Here is a 22,325-nt window from a genome sequence, read left to right as displayed (position 1 = left end):
TAATGATAGGTCTCATGGGGGGATCTACAAGATATTTATGAATTCTGGGAATGCCAAATTGGGGGGGGGTGATTATTTGAAATTTAACCTGTAAAAATTCAAAGACCTCTCTAGAGATTTCTTCCTGGTCTATTATGTCCTGAAGAGCTAACCATATTTTGGCATAACAAACATTAATATAGTTTAAAGAAACTTGCTCATAAAAATCTGGCAAGGACATGTAAAAACATCTTATTTAAGTAATCTACTTTAGACATAATAGCCTCCCTCCCCTGTCTGGTTTCATAACTCTTAACTGTTTATTATTCATTAAAGCTTTCAATAATTCCTGCTCAGATTTGCTTAAATTAGATACCACATGATGATTCCTTTTGTTATTTTCCATTAAAGCTCTAAAACTGAATTCACACATCTTCTCGAAAATTATTAAAGGCATAGCCAAAACTGGGTTGAAAGTACTATTTCTTCTTAAAATTTCATTGACTTGCCTTGGTTCAATACCATTAAATAACTGTTTAAAATTTAGTTTTCTCAGATATAGTTTCAAATCAACTGATAAAGTCTCAATTTTCACATGAGTAGTTGGCACAAAGGTTTGTCCCTTGCTTAGCAATAAGGGCAAAGACTCATCAAAAATAGAGCTAGTGAAACTGTACACCTTAAAATCCCTTTTATAGTTAGTCAAAATGTGGGGAAACACTTCATTTGCAGTATCTGTTTGTTCCATATAGTTTGAATAGTCCACGGTTAATGGAGGAATGAATTTTGCTGCCTGTAACCTCCCCAATTTCTCCCTTGATTCCAGGAACATTGAAAACATGCTTGTGGCCAGAATCCCTTTAGCTGGTTGGAAAAATGGCTCTGGTTGTGATTCCTGAGCCTTTCTGATCTCCTTGGTTGAACTGGATCTAAAGGGGAGGAATTCCCCTCATCTTCATCATCATCAGCAGTTTCTGTTTGAGGATTTTCCTTGTTCATAGACGTAACATTGTAGCTCTGCCCTCTCTACCCTCCAGTAGGTTGTGGATAGGCCGTCCCCTATTGGTAATCCCTGCGATCACAATCTAACTTTTTACATTTCCTTTTTTGTATGTCACCAATCACAGAGTCTGTCCACACAAAAATGGCAGAATATAACTGATTTTGCAAAGAAAACAACAAATCATTTTTAATCCTGTTGTCCAACAGCTTGGCTTCCTTCATTAGACTGTCTATGTGAATTTGATTGTGTTTTCTTAACATTTTTAGCATTTCCACACCTTGCCTATTGAATAACTCAATCAGTTCAAGGTGTAACCGAGACCCAGCCACTAGACCATTAGAGTATTTCCACAAGCAGAGCCCCTTGGGCATCTGCTCAGACTTAGTACATTCGGACAAGAAAATATTTTCTACTTGTAGCTTTTGACATTGCAGCAATATCCTTTCTAAGGCATTCAATGAATCGTTATATGAACCAGTTTCACTACTTACTTGCTGCAAATGGATAGAGGACTTCAGCCAATTGTCTAAATTAATAATTTCAGTTCCCTCTGTATTGGAAGCAGCAGAAGTAGAGGGGGAGGTTTCCTTCGGACATCCAAGTTTGTTTAGTATTATTGTACTGAAGCTCCTACTGTTCCTAATTAACTCAATGTAATCTTCCTATTCCCCCCAGTCTTCCCATACTCTACACTTCCTAAAACTCACACTCTCACTACATACCACCCCTAAGCTACCCCACACTGCCTAAACTATACTACCCCACTGTAGTCTTTCCCTCTTAATGGCTGTTTTTCTGTCTGCATAGCATTAATTCTGCCTTTCTCTCCTTTTACAGCTTGCTATCAATATGTACAAGTTACCCCAGACATCTTACCTGTGCTACATAGTACCCTGGTTCCCTACCTGTAAGAACCATCTCAGGGATCATGCGGTGTATCGGGAAACTGTCCTGCCTCCCCACAAGAACCAAATACTAAAACGAGTGTATGTACCTTACTGCATAGTCATTTTGTGCCATTGGTTGATGTTTTTTTTCTGACCCAGCGTGCGCTAGTCAGCAGCCCAGCACCGACCCAACCTCTCTTGGCTCCATAGACTCTTCCCTTCCTTTCCTCCCAGTGCTGCTCCACATATCTGCAATTACCCATTTTGGTCAGCAGGTGGCAGCATCCATCCATTAACTGGCTTTTACTACAATCTTATAAGCTCTAAACTTTAAAAATAAAAAGGAAAACTAAACAAACCTCCAGCTGCCTTCTCTACCTCTTCACCCTGTGAATTCTATGTTTTCCTTCCACCTTTGACTCACCACCCTGCCCCTAACCCCTGTGGCTACTTACCTTGTGTTTCTTACCTTGTGTCTCTACTCCTACCCTACTGATTGTTTTTCATAGCCTCATCCTTGGTCTTCCTTTCCTGGCTCTTCCCACTCCGTTCGCCCTGCAGGCTCACTCTGCTCCCCTACCCTGCCCCCACTTCCCACCCGCCCCACTACCACTACATTTAAACCCCACTAACCACACCCACTCCAATCAGCCTCAATCTTCCCCACCCCTTCTTCCTGGCTCCACCCCCTACCTCTCAACATCTAGCCTAACCATTCCCAGCCATACAACACTCCATTCATACCAATCACTCATCCCAATTACAACCCTAAACTACAGCAATGCTAACAAAACCTTCCTCACTTATAACACATCTACTGCTACTACTAAGTTTATCCTATCTAACCTACATCACCAAACCCTTTAACACTACTCCCTCCCCCCACTATCACACAAACAGTTCAATCCCTAAACAATACAAACACTCCTCTACCTCCATAAGCCCTCACATATACTTCCGCATCCTCTCCCTACTCTTCCCCTTCAAACTATTTCCCACCTACAAACATATTACGCCAAGCCTAACTTGCACTACTTATACAAAACATACATCCCTTAAACCATACACAAAACTCTCTAATCACCTCTATTTTCATCTCCACCAACTTATCACCATCCTACTTTCTGGTGACATGCACCCTAACTCTGGTCCCTCTTCCATCAGCTCCTCAACAACCCCCCTGCTACACACCTTCATCTATAAAAACCCTCTCCTTCTCAGCATTAAATGCTCAAAGTATATGTAACAAAATCCCCAACCTCCATGCCTGGCTTCTCCATAACAATCCTGACATATTGTCAATCTCTGAAACATGGCTAAAACACTCCATAAAAGATTCTGAAATAACTCCCCCCAACTATAATATCATCAGGAAAGACAGAACCCATAAAAAAGGAGGTGGAGTTGCTCTACTCTATTCCTCTTCCTCTTCAGTTACTTCATATTCTAAGCCCGTTCCCCAATTTGACAATGCCAAATTGCTTCTAGCCCTACTCCACCTAAACAAGCATAAAACAATATGCTTAGCCTCCCTCTATATCCCTCCTGGTGACAACATACCTATTCTTGAGAACATTCACTCTTGGCTCTCCACCAACATTACAAATGAAACTGTTATCCTAAGTGACGTTAGCACAGCTGGTCCTTTGTCCAATGCCCAACAAACCCCCTAAATATAAACCTCTACAACTTTCATCAGTTAATCAATTCAATAACCAGGCCATCAAAGGATCATTCCTCTGGAAGTACTCTAGACTGGATTCTGGTATCACACCCACACCTTATCTCCAATATTGGTACACTCCCTGACACTTTCAGTGACCACTTTCCTACTTTCGCTCGCCGTCATTCTCCCTCCCTACAACTGCTACATACCACCAACTCTGTACGCTCCTTAAAAAAAACTTTAACCCTACCACCTTCTCTGACTTACTTAAACAATTTAACTGGAGTCCCCTACATACACTTCCCCTAGATGAAGCTGTCACCTATTTTAATACATCATTTCTAAACCTACTAGACACCTTGGCCCCCCTAAGAACTAAAAGAATTAAGAGCAAAACCATCCCATGGCTAACCAATGATACCTTAGCTGTCATGCACCTCCATGATAAAGCCTTAAAAAGCACTATAAAAACAAAACCTCAGCCACCCTAAATGAATACAAAATACTCCGCAACAGAGTTAAAAAACTTATCACTTCTGACCTCAAATCCTACTATATCACCCTCCAAAACAAACACAAGACTAACCCAAAAAAATTCTGGGATAGTATCTCCTCCCTCTTCAACCCTGGCAAAAAGGAAAACCCACACCCTGATCACAAAAAAAGACAATATAGCTATAGCTAGTGTTCTTAGGCTTATGTCTTATTATCTTTAAATTTGTAGTTCATTTAGAATTGTATTTTTGAATTTATGTGGTTTAATTTTTGTAATGTCTTTTTTAGGAGCTTTGTTCTTTGAGAGGTGTGGCTTGAGTCATGTGATTGAATTGAATTATTTAAGCAAGGTGTTTGAGTTTTTCAACTATTCTGAAGAAGTTTTGATATAATCTTTTGAAAGTTCTAAATTCTGTGTTCATTAAAGTGGACTTTTGATCTAACTGCGGATTGGTGGTGATGCAAAATAGATAAGTTGTTGATTTTGCACACGCAGACATGGTTCAAATCTAGGAAGTGTTACGAAGAAGTGTGCATATCTACACACAAGGAATCAAGAATAAATGTAAAAACAGTCAGGTAGTGTTAACAGATATTTTCTCCACAGGTTTTACAGGTAAGTAACTGTTGCCAGTAGCTGTATGAAGGGTATACTAATAAACTGTTTACAACTGTCTGCAAATGACAGCAGGGTAGGTACATAAAATATGCACTCTTCCCGAATCATACCTCTCAACTGTACAGATATTTACTGAATTTCCTGATATTTGTCTCAGATTTTTGATCCATTTTACATAAAGTAGTACTGTCATGGCAAATCAGTGGCAAATCATTATAGACTGAAGTTAGAAAAGTATAATAGACATAAAAGTGTCAGATGTCATATCCATCAGAAAAGCCATGCAAATGCAAAACCTGCCATTTTATCACCTTTCTAAGTTTTTAAAAGCAATATCTAAAAGATGTCCATATTTATGGGCCTTTGTGCCACTCTTATGTATGGCTTCAGATGTCATGCTCTAAGAGGCTGAGAGGTATGTTTCCGATATATGTCTCTCAAGTGTCATGCTGTCATGGCTGAAGGTCACTCCTGAAAATAATCCTGGACACAGATAGGAAACAAGTTGATGTATGTCAGTAGATCACTCACATAACAGCAGTTCAGGGAGTAAATCACTCACATAGCAGTTCAGGGTACCCCTCCTGTGCCAGATATGTAACTCTGACATGTACAATTCCCCTCTAGTCATATACCCAGACTTGTCACAGTTTGCCTCATACTATTCCAGGCTGATAGTTTAATAGGTATGTTTGTACTACAGAAGCTATGGCCATAGGTAGATGTAAAGTGAGGGCATACCCATAGATTATTGACCAGTATTGTTGTGGAAAATAGAACCATAAACAGTTGTTAATGGATTTTCTGCCCCCTCCCATCTGCATCAATAATTATTACTCATATACTACGGGTATGTTGTGCTCCAATCCTAATGTTGGGACTTGTGTTATATTGTTGTTAATATGTTTGATTGCTTGCATGTTAACATATATTGTTCAAATACCATTGTTGGTGGCTTGTTGCCATCAGTATTACTGGTATGCTATGATGCAAACTGTTGTTCCATTTATGCATGTATTCTGTTTGTTATGCAAATGTTTCATATCTGTTTTATGGGGTTAATTGGAACACCTATGCATGCTGTTATAACTAATCTTGAAATGTGTTGTTCATGACTAACCAACATATTTTGTAAAACCTCAACACCATAGCACATTTGGGAAGGCAGATCCCAGCAGATCCACCTGTCCTACCTCATCTGGCCATGGCACCATGCTGCAGCACATCTGACACCCAACCTGTATCTCTCTCATCTGCTGGTCCTGCACCACCTTCGGGTTGAACCGCTGCAGGGGATTGGGCCCATCCCCCTCGGGAACGGGCAAGGACAGGAGACTGTCACTCACAGTCAGGTCCGAGGTTTAGTGCACAGCACCCTTTGATCACAGTTTGGAGAACAGCTGAGCCAGATTGAGGGCCACCTGGCACAGCTTGAGGAGCAGGCCACCCCTCTTGTCCAGCTCCCAGCACAGCCACCTTTGGGGCCATGAAGGTGCAGTGGTGAAGGCCCATGGGTGGGGATCTCAGTCATACTGTAACCATATGGGGGCCCATGGGCTTCGGATTTCCAAACACCATTCCTGTCAAATGTGTTTATCCCCCTCTTGTGTCATATACCACAAGTGTCTGCTGTCTTGCCTGTCTTGTCTGTCACCCTACCCAACCTAACTCCCCAGATGTACCTGCAATACTTCCCCAACATCCCACTCTCATCTTAAAAATATAAAAGAAAAGAGCATCTGTCCTCCCCAAAAATATTGCCCCATACATAGCTGTCCATTTCACACACATGTCTACTGGCCATGTTTAATCCGATCCAATTGGCTTGACAACCCATTTCTGTTGTCCTCACCCCTCTCTCTGGGGGTTGAGCATCCAAATTCACCTCCAAATTCTGTACAAATGCACAGCTGTTGCTGTACAAGAAATGGACAGCTCTGGACCTTCCCTACACCCGTCCTGCACATCCCTAGCTATCTTTCATATTGTTTTTCCCTCTGCATGCCCCTTTTTCACCACTTTTCTATCACCCCTTTATCTTTTCCATTAAAGAAACTAGTGCACGTTTAAGCATGAGTAAGTGAGTTTGCGTGATGCTAAGTGAAGCCAACATAGATTAAGCATCTGTATGGTTAACTGTATGTTAGCATTGTTTAACGTTGCACAAACCCATGTAAACATGCTTACAACTGCTTAAAACTGCTATAATCACTCTGGGTCTATCAGCCACTGTTCTGCCTAGCAACAAAATGATTAACACTGCCAAGTCTCAAACCCAGGGTCCTGTACACCATAGTCAGAGCAATGTACCACTATACCGTTTGACCTGTAGGGGTTGCTGATGGCTTTTCAAACATATCATGCAGCAGAGTCATTCAACAGTAGACATATATATGTCTGGAGATGCATATATATGAAAAAATATATACTAATATAAATATATATATATATATATATATATATATATATATATATATGTGTATATAGTCTTTATATATATATATATATATATATATATATATATATATATATGTGTGTGTGTGTGTGTGTGTGTGTGTGTGTGTGTGTGTGTGTGAGCTCATAACATGTAGTGGAGTCATACCTCAGAACCATACCTCTCAACCTCTTAGTGCAAGAAATCTGGCCAAAGACTGTCCATATGGGGGGGACAATGGGCCAAAACTAGGGACATATTTTAAATATTGCTCTTATAAAGGTAGAATGTTGCTAGAGTGACCGGGTTTGTTTCAGCATACATGTTCTGAAGGATGTGAGGTCTGAAACTGAAATGTATGTCATCATTTACTGACAAAACCCCCCAGATCATTACAGTGATTTACCAGGGAAATAAAAATAATGAATCTGTGGAACAGACCAGAAATATAAACAATAAACCTGGACATTCTGAACCAATCCGGCCAGTCGAGAGGTAGGCTTAGAACCCCTTAGTGCAACGAATCTGGACCAGTCATGACAAAATGGGGATATAAAGCCATGAAATATGGACATATCTGAAATACTGTAGTAGATAAGCTGACACAGTTGCTGCAGTAACACCCTCCTGTCTGTCCTAACATATATTGACTGAAATAGCACAAGTCCAACAATCAATTGCTTCTCACCAGTTAGTGAATTAAATCCTAACATCATCCCACTAATGTGTCTGAAATACACAACACTTATAGGGCCCAGACAACAGCACATCCTACAAATATCGGGACATAACATCACATTAGGGAAACTACACTCAGCTACTAAGCATGTCACCAAGCACCAACCAAACTACAGTCAGAACTGACATAACACTAACCCAAATCCGATATAGGGAATTACACATGTATCTGCAAATATATCAAGCACTACAGGATGTAACAGCACTGAAAAACAGACACCAGTGTGAAAGTGCATACCCACAACTAATTTCACCATAGTCACAGTGACATACTGGTATGCCAAATGAACAGTAGAGTATAAGGACTGTGTGAACAAAAACATCTCAACATGTTTGCTACTCACACACTACCCCTATATATACTGGCCCAATTCACAGTGTAGTATGATTCCTGACCATGGTATGGGACATGTCTCTGTCTGCCGCTACAAACGTATACGGCTGATAGACCACAAGAAATTGGAGCAGGATGCACAGGCACATAGAAAAGAAGCTATAAGACATACATCTACCCCTCTCCCTACACAGGCCAAATAACACTGACACACTACACTGCTACACAATCCTGAGAGTCTGTCAACAATTGCTATAAATACACAGACCTCTCAATTGTTCAGAGTCCCACAGAATGTCCAGGCTTTGTCCTCGTATATAAGACCTCTTACACTTAACATGTCTGTCATTCTGATACATCACTGGGATGGTATCAAGAATGAAGGCACTAAATAATGATATACCCTACCTATCAACCTCTTACTGCATGACATCTGGACAAAGCCTGACATACTTGGGGGACAGAGGCCCAAAAACAGGGGTATATGTGAAATATTGCTGTTATAAAGTGTGACAGTTGCTGGTGTAACAGAGTTTGTTGTAACATATCTTTTCTGAGGGATATGAAATGAGAAACACAAATGGATACCATTTACTGACTGAAATCCCCACAGTATGCTACTGATTTTTCAAAGACAAAAATGTATGAGGAACACACCAAACATGAGAGTCCAAAATCTGGCCATTCTGTGGATAGTCCTACAATTGAGAGTTATGTAAACCACATAACATTGTCAGACTTAAAATCACACAGAAAAGTCATGTCCATACAAACCCTGTTAAAATAGCATTAATTCAACTGTATAACAGCAATACTTACATTCTGTCCCTATGTCTGGAACATTCTTCCTCAATTTGTTGGGCTGTATCCATAGTTTTCAGTGTAACAGGTATTTCCAACTACCCTCTGTGGTGCTGTTGTTTACACACCTCCATGAAGTCCTTCTCACTGAGAAGGAAATGGTGCAATGCCCACATGAAGTACTCAATTATAGGAGAGTGTTGCCATCCCATTAGCTATAGGAATAACACGACAGCTGTTCTACATGCAATTAGCAAGTGGGGGACACCAGTTGGTGCACAGGCCATCAGCTGCTCATGAGCATTACCTACAAAAGGCAAGCTGCTGCCTATGCAAAACAGATGTATACCCTATATCTGGGGGAGAGAGAGAGAGAGAGACAGACATACAGACAGACAAATAAAACAACACATATTGGAATCAATGCAACCATACTTGGAAAAAAAAGTATGTCAAACAAGTAAGCATGTAATGGAATGCAGTAGGGGGTATGTAATAATGGGAAATAGGAAGTTCAACAAATATGTCTCAACAAGACTTGCTGTACTGTTATATTGCTGATCAGAACCTATGGCCATAGCGTCAGGGTCTGTCTGCAGTGACATAGATCACAGAACAACCCCCTGGGTCACCTCAGGAAAGGATGGCTCACATATGACTACTACTGGAATTTGTGTTGAACAATACTGACTGTGGCGCTGCTAGGCCAGCTATTGGGATGTTGTAGATATCCATATGTTAATTGTGAATACAACTATGATATACATGTTTGTCTCAGAAATGTGAGAGACCTAAATTCTGTTTCAGATGTGTGTGTTGAACTGCATGTGATATAGTGAGCTCATACCATTCAACTGACCAGTGTTATGCACACTGACCATATCTGTGCCTCATATTTGTAGTCATTTACTCATAGAGTTGTGTTATGTCTGGCAAATTATTGGCAACCTGTGAATTCTGACATTAGAACTTCTCCTTCCCTTCTTTTTGCTGTTCCGTTAGATGTCACCACAGCAGATCATCTGTCTCCATTTCCTCCTGTGCTCTACATCTTGCTCTGTCACACCAACCACCTGCATGTCCTCTCTCACCACATCCAGAAACCTTATCTGAGGCTTTCCTCTTTTCCTCTTACCTGGCAGCTTCATCCTTACCATCCTTTTCCCAATATACTCAGCATCCCTCCTCAGCACGTCCAAACCATCATAATTCCACTATGCTCTGGCTTTGCCACCAAACCGTCCAACCTGGGCTGACCCTTTAACATACATATTCCTAATCATGTCTACGCTCATCACACCCAGTGCAAATCTTAACATCTTTAGCTCTGCCACATCCAGTACTGACTCCTGACTTTTTGTCAATGCCACAGTCTCCAACCCATATAACAGCTGGTCTCACTACCCTCTTGTAGACCTTCCCTCTCACTCTTAATGGTATTCATCTCCCACAAATCACTCCTGACAATCTTCCCCATCCTCCCCATCCTGCCAGTACTCTCTTCTTCACCTCTCCTCCACACTCATCATTACTCTGAACTGTTGATCACAAGTATTTAAACTCATTCACCTTTGCAAGCTCTACTCTCTGCATCCTCACCATTCCTCTATCCTCCCTCCCATTCACACACATATATTCTGTCTTAGTCCTGCTGACCATCATTCCTCCCCTTTGCAGAGCATATCACCACCTCTCCAGGGTCTCCTCAAACTGTTCCCTACTCTCACTACAGATCATAATGTTATCTGCAAACATCACAGTCAACAGGGACGCCTGCCTGATCTTGTCTGTCAACCTATCATTCACCACTGCAAATAAGAAAGGCCTCAGAGCTGATCCCTGATGTAATCCCACCATCCTTAAATGCACCTGTCACTAACACTGCAGAACTCACCACTGTCACACTACCCTTGTACATATCCTGTAGCACTTTTACAGATTCCTCCACCACTCCTGACTTCCTCATACCATACCACAACTCCTCTCTAGGCACCCTGTAATATGCTTTCTCTAAGTCCACAAAGACACAACGCAACTCCTTCTGACCTTCTCTGTACTTCTACATCAACACTCTCAGAGCAAACATCACATCTCTACTGCTCTTTCTTGGCATGCAACCATACTGCTGATCACTAATCCTCACCTCCCTTTTTCACCTAGCCCCCACTACTCTTTCCCATAACTTCATCATGTGACTAATCAATGTTATCTCTCTGTAGTTACTACAGCTCTGCACATCACCCTTATTCTTATAATCGGTACCCAAACACTTTTTCTACACTCCTCAAGCATCCTCTCACTTTCCAAGATTACATTAAACAATCTGGTTGAAAAGACCACTGCTGTTTCTTCTAAACACCTCCATGCTTCCACAGGTATGTCATCTGGACCAACAGCCTTTCCAGTCTTAATCCTCTTGATAGCTATCCGTACTTCCTACTTGCTAATCCATTGCACTTCCTGATTCACCATACCCACATCATCCAACCTTCTTTCTCTCATTCTCTTCATTCAACAGCCCCTCAAAGTACTCTTTCCATCTGCTCAACACACTCTCCTCGCTTGTGAGTACATTTCCCTCATTATCCTTTATCACACTTATCTGCTGCACATCTTTACTAGCTTGGTCCCTCTGTCTAGCCAATTGGTACAGACCCTATTCTCCATCCTTAGTGTCCAACCTTTCATACAACCCTTCATACGCCTCATCCTCAGCCTTCACCACCTCTCTCTTTGCCATGCACCTCATCTCCTTATACTCCTGTCTACTTTCTTCATCTCTGTGACAATCCCACTTCTTTGGTAACCTCTTTCTCTGTATACTCCTCTGTACATTCTCATTCCACCACCAGGTCTCTTTGTCCTCCTTCTTCTGTCCAGATGTCACACCAAGCACCTTTCTAGTCATCTCCCTTACTAGCTCTGCTGCCGTTACCCAGATATTCAGTAACTCTTCACTGCCACCCACTGCCTGTTTTAACTCTTCCCTAAACTCAACCTCCCAATTACCCTTTTTCAGTTTCCACCATTTGATCCTGGGTGCTGCCCTCACACTCCTCCTCCTCTTCTTTATCATCAACATCATCCCACAGACCAGCATTCTATGCTGCCTAACTACACTTTCCCCTGTCACCTCTTTACAGTCTCCAATCTCCTTCAAACAAGGCCTCTTGCATAGGAGATAATCCACCTGTGTGCATTTTCCTCCACTCTTGTATGTCACCCTATGCTCCTCTGTCTTGTTAAAACATGTATTCACCACAGCCCTATCCATCCTTTTTGCAAACTCCAGCATGCCCATTGAAATCTGCTCCAATTACCACTCTCTCACCCTTGGGTACAGTTATCACCACTTCATCCAACTCACTCCAAAGTTTTTCTCTCTCATCCATTACACACACACTAGCGGAGCGTACACACTAACAACAGTCATCATTACACCATCAATTTCCCAGCTTCATAAACATCATTCTGTTCAACACTCTTTTCACCTCCAAAAACACTGTTGGTATACTGTTCCTTCAGGATAACCCCTACACCATTTCTACTCCTATCCACACCATGATAGAGCTATTTGGATCTGACTCCGATACACCTAGCCTTACCACCCTTCCATCTGGTCTCTTGCACACACACTATATCAACCTTCCTTCAGTCCATCATATCAGCTAGCTCTGTACCCATACCAGTCATACTGCCAACATTAAAAGTTCCTACCCTCACTACCACACTCCTAGCCTATCTCCTCTCTTCCTGCCATATGAGTGTCGGACATCCTTTAGGGTATGTCTGTGAATACAAAGGCTACTGTGCTATCAAATGATTTAAGTGTGTTAAAGCAATATTAAGAAAGTGTCACTAATTTTGGCCCATCTCCCCCCATGTATGTGTGGTGTCCTCCAGATGTCCTGCTCTAAGAGGTTGACAGGAATGACTGAGCAGCAAGAATGTAAATACAGTGTGCCATACTGACATAGAACAGAAATATATATCAGTTATTACCTGGGCACATGTATGTATGAGTAGGTATACCTGGCTGCCTCATACAGTCAGACATCGGATGCAAAGCGTCAGGTAAATGAGCTGTACATATTGTACACGTGTATAATCTCAGTTTCTGTGCATCCAACAAAGTTAGATTTCTACAGCTACTGGTTGTTGCATTGCCCTGACACAGACATGGATACTAGAATAAGCATGATTATCAGGTTGAAACTGGAGAGGTGTTATGACCATGTGTCCATGCCTACTACAAACAGCTATTTGACCACTGACATAGCTGTATGGACTCAGCAATACCATACTTGTAAAACCTGTCTCTACCAAAGTAGAGTAATCCCCTTTGCTGGACAGCTGCAATACAAAAAAAAGAAAAATGGTTGTTATATTGGCTGTACAGGGCAAAGTAGGAGCAGGCACCAACTTGGCAGCAAGTCAACTTTGGCTGAATGAGCATATAAGGCCACAGGTGGATTACTGTAAGACTAACTATGAGTACAAATTGGACACATACACCAAATGCAATCACAAGGCCATCTTCACATACGTCTGCAACCTCAGAGGCAAGAAACCAACCCACCCTGTCATGGTGGTCAATCATACCACATACACACACACACACACACACCATAGCTATAGCCAACCTGCTGCAGACAGGTTTAGGGCAAACATCACCACCCGTGGTTCACCATCAGTATAGGTGGATATGCACAGCACCTGGACCCTTCCACTCATCATTACGGAGCAGGTGCATACTGCCTAATCAAAATCAACAAACGCAAGTCTGTATGGGACCTGAAAACATTCCTGTCTGCATCCTACATGAACTCAGTCATATGATTCCAGCTCCATTACACACAGTATGCAAGCAAAGCCTGAGCACCATTGACATCCCATCTAGAAGGAAGATGGCCACTTTCATCCCTCTACACAAACATGAATGATAAATGGTGGTTTATGAAATGTACTGGCCCTAATTTGGGGGAACATGACACATCAGGACTAGGAGTGCAATGAAGGATCATACTGTGCTGACAGATGAAAAGGGTATGATGTGGTTGTAAGTGGTGACTAATGATAGGCAATATTGATGTGCCAGCTCTGTAAATAACTCTGGGCAATGTCTGAGGTCCTGTAATGTTTTTCCCTGCTTATGTCTTCCAGGTGGCATGCAGCATCTGACAACATACACTGCAGAGGAGAATGCATCTATCATTGATCCAATAATACAGCACCATGCGGTGCTGTTTGGCCAAAGCTGACAAAATCTACAGGAGCAAACTGCCCTGTGGGACGACCTTGTCCACAGAGTGAACACCTTGAGCCTCCATGGCTGCAGATACAATCAGGTCAGGCATCGGGCAACTGACCTGAAATATATTTCCTGGCAAAGGGCTGCTGCTGTGGCCAGGGACTGTACTGCTATGGGTGGGGGTCCAGCCACACAGGCCCCACTTACGGCAACAGAGGAGTTCCTTGCCAACTTTGGGGCAGTACCCACACAACAGCCACCACATGAAACACCAGTTGTGGAGGTGGGTGGCACCAAGGCGACAGGCAAGGAGCATCCAGGTTAGGCCACAGTGCACATCAATTTAATCATGTAGCAGTCATACTGTCTTCTATAGAGTATCTAGATGCATATGTCAGTTCAAACTGCATTTGTGGGTGGGGTTTAGTAATGCACACACGTGCACATCTATGGTGAGGAACAGCAAATTGTGTAGTATCATAGCTTGTACTGTACCTGTGCAGAAATGTAGCATTCATCTTGTACCAATGCCAAATATGAGTCTGCTGCCAGTACCTCTCCCTCTCAACTAAATAGGCCCCTCTGGTCTGCATGTGGGACAGTAGCCTGAAGCCTGTGAGTATGGGATTTTCCTGTTGTGGCTCACCAGTACCCCAGGCATGTTAAGATCATGCATGTGACCATGCACACAGTTGTTTTGCAATATCTGCATGTTCACTTGTGGTAGGTTAACTGCATCACATCACAGTGGTCATCACAGGGGCCTATTTGCAGGAAATGTCACATATCTGTGACATACCTCACAACCTGTCATTGCAAGAAATCTGGACAAAGACTGACAAAATGAGGAGATGAAGGCCCAAAACTAGGGACATATTTTATAAATTAGTGTTATACAGTGCATAAAAATGGTGTACATGCACACATGTTAGATTGCCAGGTATTTGTGATATACAAAAATGAGAGGACAATAAAACATTTCCGAACCCTTCCAACCTTTTATGTGACCTATAAGCTGAACAATTCAATTGTAAATAAACAAATCTGTTAGGGGAACAATTATGACACATAAAAAATTTACAAGAAGCTAGATGCATACATGTGCACAGGCTGAAGCTAATACTGTGTTGAAGCAGCTTTGAATATTATTACAGCATTACGTCATCTTGGGTACACACCTGCTATCAATTACAGAGATTCTTTGATTAACAGCAACTAATGTTCAGCTGTCCTACCAGGATTATCCTAAATTTACTCAGTTGCCTGCGACAGCAACAGCCATAGTTAGCATACAGCTTATGAAACAGCAAAGGGATCTCATTTGTATCAGGTCAGAGAAGGGTACACACACATTTCTACACCATTGCATATACCATGGAACACAGTGAAGACAGTCATGAAATGGTGGTGGAAATATGGGGCAACAGTGACATTGCAAAGAACTGGACATCCCTCCAAATGTGTGGAAAAGACAAGACCCAAACTGGTCAGGGGGGCTGCCAGGGGACCTACAGCAACACTACAGGAGTTGCAGGCATCTTTGGCAAGTACCAGTTGTGTACTACGTGTGACAACAATCTCCCATATTCTCCACATGTCTGGTCTATGGGGTAGTGTTGGAAGATGGAAGTCTTTTCTCACACAGAACAACATCTAGGTCTAGTGAATTTCTCAAGTAAAATACATCAGGTCTCGCAATAGCATCTGCGGAAATGTGTTATGGTGTAATGAGATCAAGGTTGCACTTTTTGGCCATGATACCAAAAGTTTTTTTTTGGCACAAGAACAACACTGTGCCTCACCAAAAACACAATCCCTATGGTGAAGCATGGTGATGCCAGTGTCCTGCTTTGAGCTTGAGGTTGCTGTTCATAAGCTGGAAGTGGGCCTTTAGCCAAGGTGGGGGGGATTAGGAATAGTTCAAAATACTAGTCCCTTTTGGCCCAAAGTCTTCATGTGTCTGCTTGAAAGCTGTGGATGGAGAGGACTAACACCTTTTCACACAAAAATGACCCATACCATACATCAAAATCCTTAAAAGAATGTTTTCACCAGAAGGCAATCAATGTTTTGGAATGTCCCAGCCACAGTCCACACATACATCCAATAGAAAATCTGTGGGGTGCTCTGAAGGGCCCTGTGCAGAAGTGATGCCCTCACAATCTGACAGAGTTGGAGGGCTTCTGCAAGGGAGAGTGTACAAATATTGCTAAGTCGGGATGTGCCATGCTGATACACACCTTCCCAAAAGGACTGACTGCTGTTATAAAATCTAAAGGTGCTTTAACAAAGTATTAGTTTAAGGGTGTGCACAGTCATGCAACCAGCCTATTGTATGTATTTCAACTTCTACATGTTACCCCTTACCCATGTATTTATTCTTCAATTGGATTTCATAGGTTATAGGTCACATTAAAGGTGGGAAATGTCATCACATGATTTCTGTGTTCTCATGTTATATATCAGACAAACCTGGCATGTTAACAGGGGTGTCTACACTTATAATATCCACTGTAAGCTTAGAAGGTTGTTAGTTTAACCGGTTCTGTTGCAACATATATGTACTGCAGGTTTTAAAGTGTGAGACTCAAAATATGTCATTAATAGTGACACCAGTCCTCATATCATCCCAGTAATGTGTCAGACAACCCCCCCCAAGATTCAATAAACTAATTTTTCTGTGCGGGAACATTGTAGCCACTCCTGTACAGAATATGGCTGCTGAGCGAGCCAGTAAACTACTGTCTTGATGTGCATGAGCCTGCCTACACTATTTCTACACAGATACCACTGCATAATGCTAATTACCTCTTTTGCTAGTGAAAACCATAAAAATGAGGTAAATTAGTGATTCTGCAAGCAGGCAGGCATCCACGCAAGAATAGTGTTAGTTGCAGAAATGTATTCGGCTACTGCCTTTCTGCAAAAATGAAAACGGAGGCATGACAGCTAAAAAAAAAAACATGCATTATAATCTTTAGGTGTGCCAGTGGCCAAATATATTGCCATTGGCATGGAAAAGTGCTTCATTTTTATAAAAATAAAAGTCTTTTTTTTGGCCGATCTCACCCGTTTAAGCATAGGGCAGCGGCACACAAATGGGATTGTGCCGTAAATAAAAAAAAGTGAAAACTCAATTATAAGGGAAATCTGCATGTTGCCATTATACTCTATGGCATGTAGAATTAAGACAATACCATGGAACAGTGGTTGTTAAGGGGGAAGGCTGTGGGGTAGTGCAGTAACTATGGACTAAGGCAGTGGGGTATGCAAATGAGGGAAAATTACTGAATCACAAAAATCTTCTAAGTGCCAAACTATGCCTAACCATGTAGGTATGTAGGATCGTGTAAGTAGGATGAGCAACAGACATGAAAAGGGGGTATGTCATGCAGGGTGTAAGCACATTGGAGCCCTATGATGCACAGATAAGCTTAGCTAAGCACAGCTAAACAAGGTGGTGTGCTGTGGCTGCATTGACTTATTCCATGAAATGAAGAGCATGTTCGCATCCAGGGAGGACCATTTCATCATGTTTAGTGGTTTGCATGGTGCGCACCTGTTCTAAAAAAAAAATGGGAATAGCAGGACTGTTTACATTTGGGCAATGGGTTTGCGCAGCACATCTTGGGACTTACAAATGGAGGAAATGGGAAAGGAAAAAGGAAAATAGTAGAATAAAAGCAATCAAGAACAAATTACGTAGCTAGCATGTGGAATGCATCATAGTCAGCCAATCATACAGGCAGCATCTGCAGCACAACAGCATAAACTATGCAAACACCTTACAGTCTGGTTTTTCCCCACAAACTCTCTGCAGCATTGGTGTACACATGTGGGGGAATTTTAACTGTAAAAATGTTAGGGGCTGCCATTGCTTTGATCCATCAGTATGTGCTAGAAGCTGAGGACAGAGAGGAGGATAATGCTGACAACCACCACAGCCAGAGGAGGAGGAGAAGAGTGTTCAGACCCAGGGTAACATACCAGGGGATACATGATCTGGAGATAGTAGAGTGCTACAGGGAGGACAGAGACATACTTCAGCAAATCACATAGCTGTGTCAGCCTCAACTCAGACCTAGAGCCAACAGAGAGGAACCCATCCCAGTGGATACCAAGGTATGTGTAGCCTTAAGAATTCTAGATACAGGTACTTTCAAAATACCTACTAGGGACATCATGGGGGTCTCACAGGCATCTACATCTAGGGTACTCCACCAGTTTCTGGATGACATGCTACCACATGCCAGTGAGCACATTTACTTCTCCAGCATCTCTGAGGAAAAGGCCAGCAATATGCATCTCTTCTACCATGTAGCAGAATACCCAGAGGTACTGGGTGCAATAGACTGCACGCACATCTACATCAAAGCACCACCCGGTGAACAGGGTAGGGCCTACATAAACCACAAGGGATTTCCCTCCATCAACTGCAAGATTGTGTGCAATGCCCAGGGCATTATCATGAATGTGTGTGCTGGCAGCCCTGGAAGCTATCATGACTCCCACATCTGGCATTTGTCACAGCTGCACCAGACATTGCCAGTGGGGGCATCCCATATGACCATCTGGGGTGGAATGCTGGCTATGCACTGGCAACATGGTTGATGACACCCATCAGAAATGCACACACACCCACACAAGAATGCCATTATGAGGCACCAGGATCATTATAGAGTATGTGTTTGGAATGCTCAAGTCATGGTTCCTCTGCCTTGACATATCTGGTGGAGCCTTGCAGTACTCTCCAGCCACATGTGCACACATGTTCATAGTATGTGCCATGCTACACAACATGATCCTGTGGAAAAAGCTGCAGAAGGAACAGCACAGGGAAGGGCCACACATCCCAACACCATTGCCAACATCCCCACAGGCACAGAGGGAGTCAGAGGAGGAGTCCCCTGAACCTGTTGCTGTAGGCAGATGGAGGCATGCCCAATATGCTCAGGCCTTGGAAAAGAGGCAACTCATAGCCCACACACTGACACTGTAGGGAACCCAGTGACTGGCACATCTATCTGACTCACACACACAGTAAAATAGTTGACACACAGATCACATTACCTGTAACTTACCATGTATAGGCAATGTACTGTGTATATCCAACAAGGCTGCCCTCAGGCACCGTCCTCACAACTGCTGCAGGCAGAAGGTAAGTCAGTCTTCTTAACAAAAAATAAATGGATTAGTATGTTTTTCTAGCATATCTATGGTAATGCTGCATGCATGCAAGAGAATGGGGTGTCCTACTGGGATAGCAGCACACAGCTGACAGCTATGTGGGACACCAAGAAATGTCTGGCCAAAACTGGCCTCCACACACTATGCAGTAGTACCCAAGGTTGCAAATCCCACTGCAGTATACATGTGGGGACAACTAACTGGGGGTCACAGGTCACAGGCATGGGTGTCAGTGTGGAGGTCCCATACCCACCCCTCACATCCATACAGCAAGTCAGCTGCAGAAAACCACAGAGAAATATTTGGTAAAGGCACACAAATGGCAGAAATGTTGAATTAACCTCCTACAAACTCACACAGTGATAGCACAGTTGCAGTAAGGCTATGAAGGGTAAAAAGTCTGAAACTCAAATGTATACAATTACAACCCAACCTGTGCTCTTTACTGAGATGCCTCTAGTCCCCAAGACAGGGCACAATAGTATGGTAAGTGGAACCAAAATGTAAAGCAAATATCAGCACAGTCTGTGCAACTGGTTACAGTTGACAGGTGTGCCCCCCTCCCACATATACCCACAGAAATGCAATAACATGTATGTTTGGAGAGTAATAGCAGCATAACACACATTAGCAGGGTTGTACCAGTAAACATGAAAACATGTTGCCTGTTCACTATGTGCAGGGGTCAATGAGCTATGTGTATGTGTGGTTAATACTGTCAGGATCTGGCCAGCATGTTCTCCTAGCAGTCATCTTGTAGTGCCCTAGGTACAGTGCCATCCTTGACAGGGTAATGTGCAGATAACTGCAGTGCCAACTGTTATGCATGTCAATGTCACCCAATGCTCTGCCACTGATATACCTGCAAGTCACAGTGCTATGTGGAATATACTACATATTATGATGGACATCTTGAAGGATGTGTAGCTGAGGTGCCAATGCTTTTGTGAATCTAACTGCTTTTTGGTACTGTTGCCAGTGGTTATTCTCAATAATCCTTTTTTTCTTATGCTTTCTTTTACATATAATGGATATGCCTGCATAGTAGAATGCACTCTTAACCAACACCCATAAATCCCAACCTCTAACAGCATGATGTCTGGACAAGGGCAGAAATAAAAGTGGAGTAAAGGCAGTGATAGACATGTGGTGTAAATATTGCCCTTACATACTGAGAAAGTTGGTAGAGTGAGGGGTTTGCATTAGTGGGAATTGCCTGAAGGTTATGTAGTCTGAAACAGTAATGTCCGTATTATTTTGTAACATCACTCTTCAATTATATGTAACTAACTTGCCATAAAAACACAAGTTTACATAGACAGGATGAAATCTCTAGCCAAACACCTGGACAACCTGCCAAAAATATACTGGTGAAAGGTATGGCCACACAAGGATATGACATCTCAGGTTACAAAGATAGCACACAAGCAGGAGATCCTCAGCCAGTATATTACCAGGTTGCCGGACTGTTTACACAGTGCATCATCACTCAAGTGGCTGTAGCCACACCTCACAAATGGCCTTGCTGGGCAAGAATGCACATAGCTACCCTCATAATATTGGTCTATGCATCATACAACTAGTATTCCTCTGGAAAAGCACTATGATGATCTGCAGATGTCTGACACTACGTAATGACACAATACATTGCAGTGTCAGACTATAGATATGTCAGAAAATGTCTGCTAAACAAACCCAGTACCCTGAGGAAAGTCATGTGTACTCCTGAGAGGTATGGTTGTAGCACACAAAGTCCTGGTCAGGAGTACACCTATCTCTGGAATGGAGTCCCACTCTAACTATAGTAGGTCACACTGGGCATGCTCCTACACTTAGAGAATCACAGGACATGTTGGAACGCACATCAGAATATATGACTGCATTGTGTATATATGGCTATGCATACAGACAGCTATGTATACCTTAACTGTCTCCACACACACACAAATCAGACAGGATTACCCTCAGTTAGCTGTATGTGGCCCATATGGGATAATCTGCATCTGTTGCATGAGATACACACACACACATATATATGGGCAACAGATAACATATGTCAAGCATACACACACATAGATGTGGGGAATTGAGAGACAGACAGTGATACAGAGAGAGAGAGAGAGAGAGAGAGAGAGAGAGACATGGGGACAAAGGCAGAGTGTGTCACACACACAGATACCCTGAATGGCATACAGTGATGTCCTGCTGTGGACAGTGGCATACCAGTTGTAAACAGTTGCACATGCCAGCATAAAAAGTGAGCCCCATTGTTTAGTAGTACTGAGGTTAGGTTTATAATATCACATCATCTGCCTGTGTGTGTGTGTGTGTGTGTGTGTGTGTGTGTGTGTGTGTGTGTGTGTGTGTGTGTGTGTGTGTGTGTGTGTGTGTGTGTGTGTGTGTGTGTGAGTGTGTGTGTGTGTGTGTGTATGCCCATAGGTCTAACTATTAGGATACTGTTCACACTCAGTACACTTCACATTGCCCTACTTCACAAGATCTGCTGCTGTCATTCACCATAGAAGTACCATTGGACAGTTATCACCCCTATAAGCTTTGTAGTGCATACGATAACTGTGTAACTCTATAGTACAAACAACTACATAGTTAGGGGTTTGAATATCAATACTGGCAACTGTGTGTGTGTGTGTGTGTGTGTGTGTGTGTGTGTGTGTGTGTGTGTGTGTGTGTGTGTGTGTGTGTGTGTGTGTGTGTGTGTGTGTGTGTGTGTGTGTGTGTGTGTGTGTGTGTGTGTGCTTGTTGGTAGATGAAACGGTTTTAGGCCATTCCCATCCACACTTCCCAATGCCCCAATTTATCAGTCCTGCTGATTTCATTCCCCTTATCCACACCTTTGGTCAGCTGTCAGCCCAGTAAGCTCCATAGCATGTGTGATAACTGTGTGACACTATAGTACAAATCACTAAATAA

The sequence above is a fragment of the Protopterus annectens genome, chromosome 9.part0 (assembly GCF_019279795.1).
Source record: "Protopterus annectens isolate FY-2018-M chromosome 9.part0, PAN1.0, whole genome shotgun sequence".
Lineage (NCBI taxonomy): Eukaryota > Metazoa > Chordata > Ceratodontiformes > Protopteridae > Protopterus > Protopterus annectens.
The sequence above is the reverse complement of the archived record's forward strand: the minus strand, read 5'-3'. Positions refer to the sequence as shown.